Genomic DNA, 7,500 nt, shown 5'->3' with positions numbered 1-7,500 from the left:
TTTCGCTCAGTTGAAAAGCAATACGCCGCTGGAACTTTGAAAAATAACGAGATAAAAAAAATTTTTGTACATTTTTTCATCGTTATTCGTACACGACTTAAGCGTTGGAAAATTTTTAAACCGAATTTTGAAAAATTTTATTCCTGACCGTTGGGACTTGGAAAAATTTCGAGTCAGCCGGTTTGGCCGGTTGGACTTACCGCGAGACGGAGAAAAGTAGATTCGGTCGATCTGTTTTTCGCAGTTTTTGTGAAAAAAAAATTTTGGTCAATTTTTTCAACGTTAAAAACGTGTTCGGGCTGCCTTTTTATCCATGGATTAAGCGCCGAAAAAATTTTAAAACGCATAATAAAAAAGTTTATTCTTGACCGCAGGGACTTAGAAAAATTTCGGGTCGCCCCGTTCGACCTGCTGGCATTACCGCGCGGCCTGGACAGCCCGCTTCGACCGATACATTTTTTTCATTTTCAGAGAAAAAAAAATTTTTGTCAATTTTTTCAACCTTAAAAACGTTAATAAACTGCACTCTTATGCACGGATTAAGCATTGAAAAATTTTTAAAACATGTAATAAAAAAGTTTATTCTTGACCGTTCGGACTTAGAAAAATTTCGAGTACCCCGGATCGCCTGCTGGAATTACCGCACGGCCTGGACAGCCCGCATCGACCGATACATTTTTTCCATTTTCAGTGAAAAAAAAATTTTTGTCAATTTTCTCAACGTTAAAAACGTTAATAAACTGCGTTTTTATGAGTGGATTAAACATTGAAAAAATTTTGAAATATGTGATGAAAAAGTTTACTCTTGACCGTTCGGACTTAGAAAAATTTCGAGTACCTCGGATCGCCGGCTGGAATTACCGCACGGCCTGGACAGCTCGCATCGACCGATACATTTTTTCCATTTTCAGTGAAAAAAAAATTTTTGTCAATTTTCTCAACGTTAAAAACGTTAATAAACTGCGTTTTTATGCGTGGATTAAACATTAAAAAAATTTTGAAATATGTGATGAAAAAGTTTACTCTTGACCGTTCGGACTTAGAAAAATTTCGAGTACCTCGGATCGCCTGCTGGAATTACCGCACGGCCTGGACAGCCCGCATCGACCGATACATTTTTTCCATTTTCAGTGAAAAAAAAATTTTTGTCAATTTTCTCAACGTTAAAAACGTTAATAAACTGCGTTTTTATGCGTGGATTAAACATTAAAAAAATTTTGAAATATGTGATGAAAAAGTTTACTCTTGACCGTCGGGACTTAGAAAAATTTCGAGTACCCCGGATCGCCTGCTGGAATTACCGCACGGCCTGGATAGCCCGCATCGACCGATACATTTTTTCCATTTTCAGTGAAAAAAAAATTTTTGTCAATTTTCTCAACGTTAAAAACGTTAATAAACTGCGTTTTTATGCGTGGATTAAACATTAAAAAAATTTTGAAATATGTGATGAAAAAGTTTACTCTTGACCGTCGGGACTTAGAAAAATTTCGAGTACCCCGGATCGCCTGCTGGAATTACCGCACGGCCTGGATAGCCCGCATCGACCGATACATTTTTTCCATTTTCAGTGAAAAAAAAATTTTTGTCAATTTTCTCAACGTTAAAAACGTTAATAAACTGCGTTTTTATGCGTGGATTAAACATTAAAAAAATTTTGAAATATGTGATGAAAAAGTTTACTCTTGACCGTCGGGACTTAGAAAAATTTCGAGTACCCCGGATCGCCTGCTGGAATTACCGCACGGCCTGGATAGCCCGCATCGACCGATACATTTTTTCCATTTTCAGTGAAAAAAAAATTTTTGTCAATTTTCTCAACGTTAAAAACGTTAATAAACTGCGTTTTTATGCGTGGATTAAACATTAAAAAAATTTTGAAATATGTGATGAAAAAGTTTACTCTTGACCGTCGGGACTTAGAAAAATTTCGAGTACCCCGGATCGCCTGCTGGAATTACCGCACGGCCTGGATAGCCCGCATCGACCGATACATTTTTTCCATTTTCAGTGAAAAAAAAATTTTTGTCAATTTTCTCAACGTTAAAAACTGCGATAAACTGCGTTTTTATGCGTAGATTAAACATTGAAAAAATTTTGAAATATGCGATGAAAAAGTTTACTCTTGACCGTCGGGACTTAGAAAAATTTCGAGTACCCCGGATCGCCTGCTGGCATTACCGCACGGGCTGGACACCTCGCTCCGACGAATCGGTTTTTTCCATTTTTTTTGAAAAATAAATTTTTGTAATTTTTTTTAATGTCAAAAACGTTAATAAACGTCATGTTTACGCATGGATTAAACATTGAAATAATTTTAAAACACTTATTAAAAAAGTTGGTGTCGACCGTGGGACTTAGAAAAATTTCGGGAAGTCCGATTCGCCTGCTGGAATTACCGCACGGGCAGGACACCTCGCTCCGACGAATCGGTTTTTTCCATTTTTTTTGAAAAATAAATTTTTGTAATTTTTTTTAACGTTGAAAACGTTAATAAACATCATGTTTACGCATGGATTAAACATTGAAATAATTTTAAAACGCTTATTAAAAAAGTTGGTGTCGACCGTGGGACTTAGAAAAATTTCGGGAAGTCCGATTCGCCTGCTGGAATTACCGCACGGGCAGGACACCTCGCTCCGACGAATCGGTTTTTTCCATTTTTTCCGAAAAATAAATTTTTGTAATTTTTTTTAATGTTAAAAACGTTAATAAACTTCATGTTTACGCATGGATTAAACATTGAAATAATTTTAAAACGCTTATTAAAAAAGTTGGTGTCGACCGTGGGACTTAGAAAAATTTCGGGAAGTCCGATTCGCCTGCTGGAATTACCGCACGGGCTGGACACCTCGCTCCGCCGAATCGGTTTTTTCCTTTTTTTCCGAAAAATAAATTTTTGTAATTTTTTTTAATGTTAAAAACGTTAATAAACTTCATGTTTACGCATGGATTAAACATTGAAATAATTTTAAAACGCTTATTAAAAAAGTTGGTGTCGACCGTGGGACTTAGAAAAATTTCGGGAAGTCCGATTCGCCTGCTGGAATTACCGCACGGGCAGGACACCTCGCTCCGACGAATCGGTTTTTTCCATTTTTTCCGAAAAATAAATTTTTGTAATTTTTTTTAATGTTAAAAACGTTAATAAACTTCATGTTTACGCATGGATTAAACATTGAAATAATTTTAAAACGCTTATTAAAAAAGTTGGTGTCGACCGTGGGACTTAGAAAAATTTCGGGAAGTCCGATTCGCCTGCTGGAATTACCGCACGGGCAGGACACCTCGCTCCGACGAATCGGTTTTTTCCATTTTTTTTGAAAAATAAATTTTTGTAATTTTTTTTAACGTTGAAAACGTTAATAAACATCATGTTTACGCATGGATTAAACATTGAAATAATTTTAAAACGCTTATTAAAAAAGTTGGTGTCGACCGTGGGACTTAGAAAAATTTCGGGAAGTCCGATTCGCCTGCTGGAATTACCGCACGGGCTGGACACCTCGCTCCGACGAATCGGTTTTTTCCATTTTTTTTGAAAAATAAATTTTTGTAATTTTTTTTAATGTCAAAAACGTTAATAAACGTCATGTTTACGCATGGATTAAACATTGAAATAATTTTAAAACACTTATTAAAAAAGTTGGTGTCGACCGTGGGACTTAGAAAAATTTCGGGAAGTCCGATTCGCCTGCTGGAATTACCGCACGGGCTGGACACCTCGCTCCGCCGAATCGGTATTTTCCATTTTTCTTGAAAAATAAATTTTTGTAATTTTTTTTAACGTTGAAAACGTTAATAAACATCATGTTTACGCATGGATTAAACATTGAAATAATTTTAAAACGCTTATTAAAAAAGTTGGTGTCGACCGTGGGACTTAGAAAAATTTCGGGAAGTCCGATTCGCCTGCTGGAATTACCGCACGGGCTGGACACCTCGCTCCGCCGAATCGGTATTTTCCATTTTTCTTGAAAAATAAATTTTTGTAATTTTTTTTAACGTTGAAAACGTTAATAAACATCATGTTTACGCATGGATTAAACATTGAAATAATTTTAAAACGCTTATTAAAAAAGTTGGTGTCGACCGTGGGACTTAGAAAAATTTCGGGAAGTCCGATTCGCCTGCTGGAATTACCGCACGGGCAGGACACCTCGCTCCGACGAATCGGTTTTTTCCATTTTTTCCGAAAAATAAATTTTTGTAATTTTTTTTAATGTTAAAAACGTTAATAAACTTCATGTTTACGCATGGATTAAACATTGAAATAATTTTAAAACACTTATTAAAAAAGTTGGTGTCGACCGTGGGACTTAGAAAAATTTCGGGAAGTCCGATTCGCCTGCTGGAATTACCGCACGGGCAGGACACCTCGCTCCGACGAATCGGTTTTTTCCATTTTTTTTGAAAAATAAATTTTTGTAATTTTTTTTAACGTTGAAAACGTTAATAAACATCATGTTTACGCATGGATTAAACATTGAAATAATTTTAAAACGCTTATTAAAAAAGTTGGTGTCGACCGTGGGACTTAGAAAAATTTCGGGAAGTCCGATTCGCCTGCTGGAATTACCGCACGGGCTGGACACCTCGCTCCGCCGAATCGGTTTTTTCCTTTTTTTCCGAAAAATAAATTTTTGTAATTTTTTTTAATGTTAAAAACGTTAATAAACTTCATGTTTACGCATGGATTAAACATTGAAATAATTTTAAAACGCTTATTAAAAAAGTTGGTGTCGACCGTGGGACTTAGAAAAATTTCGGGAAGTCCGATTCGCCTGCTGGAATTACCGCACGGGCAGGACACCTCGCTCCGACGAATCGGTTTTTTCCATTTTTTCCGAAAAATAAATTTTTGTAATTTTTTTTAATGTTAAAAACGTTAATAAACTTCATGTTTACGCATGGATTAAACATTGAAATAATTTTAAAACGCTTATTAAAAAAGTTGGTGTCGACCGTGGGACTTAGAAAAATTTCGGGAAGTCCGATTCGCCTGCTGGAATTACCGCACGGGCAGGACACCTCGCTCCGACGAATCGGTTTTTTCCATTTTTTTTGAAAAATAAATTTTTGTAATTTTTTTTAACGTTGAAAACGTTAATAAACATCATGTTTACGCATGGATTAAACATTGAAATAATTTTAAAACGCTTATTAAAAAAGTTGGTGTCGACCGTGGGACTTAGAAAAATTTCGGGAAGTCCGATTCGCCTGCTGGAATTACCGCACGGGCTGGACACCTCGCTCCGCCGAATCGGTTTTTTCCTTTTTTTCCGAAAAATAAATTTTTGTAATTTTTTTTAATGTTAAAAACGTTAATAAACTTCATGTTTACGCATGGATTAAACATTGAAATAATTTTAAAACGCTTATTAAAAAAGTTGGTGTCGACCGTGGGACTTAGAAAAATTTCGGGAAGTCCGATTCGCCTGCTGGAATTACCGCACGGGCAGGACACCTCGCTCCGACGAATCGGTTTTTTCCATTTTTTCCGAAAAATAAATTTTTGTAATTTTTTTTAATGTTAAAAACGTTAATAAACTTCATGTTTACGCATGGATTAAACATTGAAATAATTTTAAAACGCTTATTAAAAAAGTTGGTGTCGACCGTGGGACTTAGAAAAATTTCGGGAAGTCCGATTCGCCTGCTGGAATTACCGCACGGGCAGGACACCTCGCTCCGACGAATCGGTTTTTTCCATTTTTTTTGAAAAATAAATTTTTGTAATTTTTTTTAACGTTGAAAACGTTAATAAACATCATGTTTACGCATGGATTAAACATTGAAATAATTTTAAAACGCTTATTAAAAAAGTTGGTGTCGACCGTGGGACTTAGAAAAATTTCGGGAAGTCCGATTCGCCTGCTGGAATTACCGCACGGGCTGGACACCTCGCTCCGCCGAATCGGTTTTTTCCTTTTTTTCCGAAAAATAAATTTTTGTAATTTTTTTTAATGTTAAAAACGTTAATAAACTTCATGTTTACGCATGGATTAAACATTGAAATAATTTTAAAACGCTTATTAAAAAAGTTGGTGTCGACCGTGGGACTTAGAAAAATTTCGGGAAGTCCGATTCGCCTGCTGGAATTACCGCACGGGCAGGACACCTCGCTCCGACGAATCGGTTTTTTCCATTTTTTCCGAAAAATAAATTTTTGTAATTTTTTTTAATGTTAAAAACGTTAATAAACTTCATGTTTACGCATGGATTAAACATTGAAATAATTTTAAAACGCTTATTAAAAAAGTTGGTGTCGACCGTGGGACTTAGAAAAATTTCGGGAAGTCCGATTCGCCTGCTGGAATTACCGCACGGGCTGGACACCTCGCTCCGCCGAATCGGTTTTTTCCTTTTTTTCCGAAAAATAAATTTTTGTAATTTTTTTTAATGTTAAAAACGTTAATAAACTTCATGTTTACGCATGGATTAAACATTGAAATAATTTTAAAACGCTTATTAAAAAAGTTGGTGTCGACCGTGGGACTTAGAAAAATTTCGGGAAGTCCGATTCGCCTGCTGGAATTACCGCACGGGCAGGACACCTCGCTCCGACGAATCGGTTTTTTCCATTTTTTCCGAAAAATAAATTTTTGTAATTTTTTTTAATGTTAAAAACGTTAATAAACTTCATGTTTACGCATGGATTAAACATTGAAATAATTTTAAAACGCTTATTAAAAAAGTTGGTGTCGACCGTGGGACTTAGAAAAATTTCGGGAAGTCCGATTCGCCTGCTGGAATTACCGCACGGGCAGGACACCTCGCTCCGACGAATCGGTTTTTTCCATTTTTTTTGAAAAATAAATTTTTGTAATTTTTTTTAACGTTGAAAACGTTAATAAACATCATGTTTACGCATGGATTAAACATTGAAATAATTTTAAAACGCTTATTAAAAAAGTTGGTGTCGACCGTGGGACTTAGAAAAATTTCGGGAAGTCCGATTCGCCTGCTGGAATTACCGCACGGGCTGGACACCTCGCTCCGCCGAATCGGTTTTTTCCTTTTTTTCCGAAAAATAAATTTTTGTAATTTTTTTTAATGTTAAAAACGTTAATAAACTTCATGTTTACGCATGGATTAAACATTGAAATAATTTTAAAACGCTTATTAAAAAAGTTGGTGTCGACCGTGGGACTTAGAAAAATTTCGGGAAGTCCGATTCGCCTGCTGGAATTACCGCACGGGCAGGACACCTCGCTCCGACGAATCGGTTTTTTCCATTTTTTCCGAAAAATAAATTTTTGTAATTTTTTTTAATGTTAAAAACGTTAATAAACTTCATGTTTACGCATGGATTAAACATTGAAATAATTTTAAAACGCTTATTAAAAAAGTTTACTCTTGACCGTGGGGACTTAGAAAAATTCCGGCTTGCACGGATTCGACCACTCTGTTTTTCGGAGTTTCTGAGAAAAATAAATTTTTGTAATTTTTTTCATTATGATTTCTGAGTTCTCCCAGTAGTTTAATGTAAGGATTAAG

The sequence above is a fragment of the Nomia melanderi genome, unplaced genomic scaffold (genome assembly GCF_051020985.1).
Source record: "Nomia melanderi isolate GNS246 unplaced genomic scaffold, iyNomMela1 scaffold0485, whole genome shotgun sequence".
Classification (NCBI taxonomy): Eukaryota; Metazoa; Arthropoda; class Insecta; order Hymenoptera; family Halictidae; genus Nomia; species Nomia melanderi.
This window is presented reverse-complemented; position numbering follows the sequence as displayed.